This window comes from Mastomys coucha, unplaced genomic scaffold, assembly GCF_008632895.1.
Source record: "Mastomys coucha isolate ucsf_1 unplaced genomic scaffold, UCSF_Mcou_1 pScaffold20, whole genome shotgun sequence".
Lineage (NCBI taxonomy): Eukaryota > Metazoa > Chordata > Mammalia > Rodentia > Muridae > Mastomys > Mastomys coucha.
Genome location: NW_022196903.1, coordinates 122,455,298 through 122,457,517, shown reverse-complemented (window position 1 = coordinate 122,457,517; position 2,220 = coordinate 122,455,298).

Sequence of the window (2,220 nt, the reverse complement as noted above, 5' to 3'; positions counted from 1 at the left end):
AATAATACAAGATGCTGAATGGAGTAGACATGAGAGGTCTTACAGATGCTAATTGAGGTGAGGGGAATAAATGCCCTCCTTTAGCCTCAGCATACCTGCCAAGTGATTATAGGCATGTGGTACAATAAACAGGCTGAGAAACAGTGTGGTTTGCATATCCTGTAGCACAATATAAATGTAAGAATCAAGCAGGCATGCTAATGAGTTCACAGAAAAATGAGTAAATGGAGTTTCTGTCATTAGCATCCAGAGCTGTCTGGTGATCAAACCATAATACCTGCAGCAGCCACTCCCTCTACAGATGGACAAGCACAACACACTCCTCCTCTGAGTAGTGGCCCTTTAGGGGATATGCACCTTGGAGATATTCCAAGGCCTCAAGACAAATCTTCAGTTCATAGGACTTCCTCAGTGAAGGGCCACATTGCTGCAAACACTTCTTTACCTCAGTAGGTCAAAAGTATCAGGGTTAAAACCTGATCATGGACAAGAGGCATTATGACTCCAAAGGGAGTTTGTCTCCTGGGGATTTTAGTCAGTTGCTGGCATCTTCTATCTTAGACATGTTCCAGATTGATCTCTGCTAAGTCTGTGGAGAGATCTGTGTGCTTTCTTTATTCAGGCATAAAGGTGCCCTAAGAAATACTTTGTTATAGCTAACACTGAGATTGAACATTATTTCCTGGCCTTCACAGTGCTTCAATAATCCTAATAGATTTTCTACCTGTAATTAGCTGGGAATTTTTACTAAGAAGCTGTCTTACCAGACAGGGTGTCTCAAAAGTTAGAGATAGCAGTTAGGTACTTGTTATCAGAGAAGTCTCACACAAAAGAAAAACTGTTTTAATGCCAGTGAGAAGTTAGAAGATGTAGGGCTTCCCCCACTAACTGTTTATGTTATAGCCAAGGAGTACTGAGGTACGACCTTCAGCTATTTGCTTCAGACAGACCATGAGAGTTTACCTTGGGGCTGCCAGAACAACCCAGCCCAAGAAGAAGGACACCACTGCTCCTCTGCCTTGCACTAGGCTGCTTGTTTTCTCACTGACCTTGATGTAGCCATCTCCTGCCTATGTGACTTTTGTAGTATGTAGTGTTGTCTTCCCTCCATTGCTGCCGGAATGTTGCATTGGTGAAACTAAAAGTACCCTGAAAACCTGGGATGAAGCCTGCCACCTGTGGTGCAAGACAATAGCCCACAAACACTGCTGCTCCTCCTGAGATCAAAGACAGAAACCCAGCTAACTTCTGTTAAGATTCCCTTCTGAAGGCTGCTCAGCATATACAGACTTTGATGTGTTGCCACAGAACCAGGTGCCTCTGTGTCTGCTGTTGCCTGTTTATCTTATGCATGTACTATGTTTGGATATTGTAGTTTCTCTTTGCTGCCTGAATATAAAAACCCGTTTCACCCCAAGTAAAGCGGGCTTTGATACATTTACTTAGGCTACTGTCCTTTGTTCTCGACCCGTTTATTTCCACAGGTCTACTCCAATCTCCAGTTCGAAGTTTCCCACGACCCGTGTAGATACGCAGGTCAGACACTACAGTAGCATGCCCTGTTTTCTGTATACCATATAAGCCTGATTTCTACTTTGTACAAATTGCATTCAGTTACAGCACACCCTTCTGTCTGTTTCTGTTTGTCATTTTTTTGCCAACGCCTTGTCTAATTGACTAGGACCCTGTTCCCCCATGGGTTAAGAGAGAGGCCCAGACTGGCTGGACCCGTGGCACCACATCATGAAAGAAGAAAGCAGCAAGCATCTTTTGGTTCTGTGGGATCCTGAGCTGGGCATTTAAGAGTCAGCCAAGGCCAGGCATTCCTCTGTTCAGGGCAAATGGAGAGAGCCCATGACCCATTGTCTATTTCTGGTTAATTAGGATAGGAGTTCAGCCAGAGCCACCAGTTCTTTTTCTGACCTGCCTTGGGACCCTGAGGATGCCCTGAAAGTACTGAGAAAAGAAATGAGAGAAGTCTACCACCTGAGCACCCAGTATCTGGCAGAGCTTCGATGCCTAGGCTGTACAACAGACCAGAGAAGCCATAAGGGCATCCCACAGCACTAGGCCAAGCCCAGGGTTTGGAGAGACCCAGAGCAGAATGTTAGGCATACTGAAAAGAGATGGGACTAGGTAAGGTCCTGTGGATTTGAACTAGGGAATTAGGAAGCCTGGTGTCTGGGCTGTACAGAGTAGCAACTGGAAATAGCCTCCTGT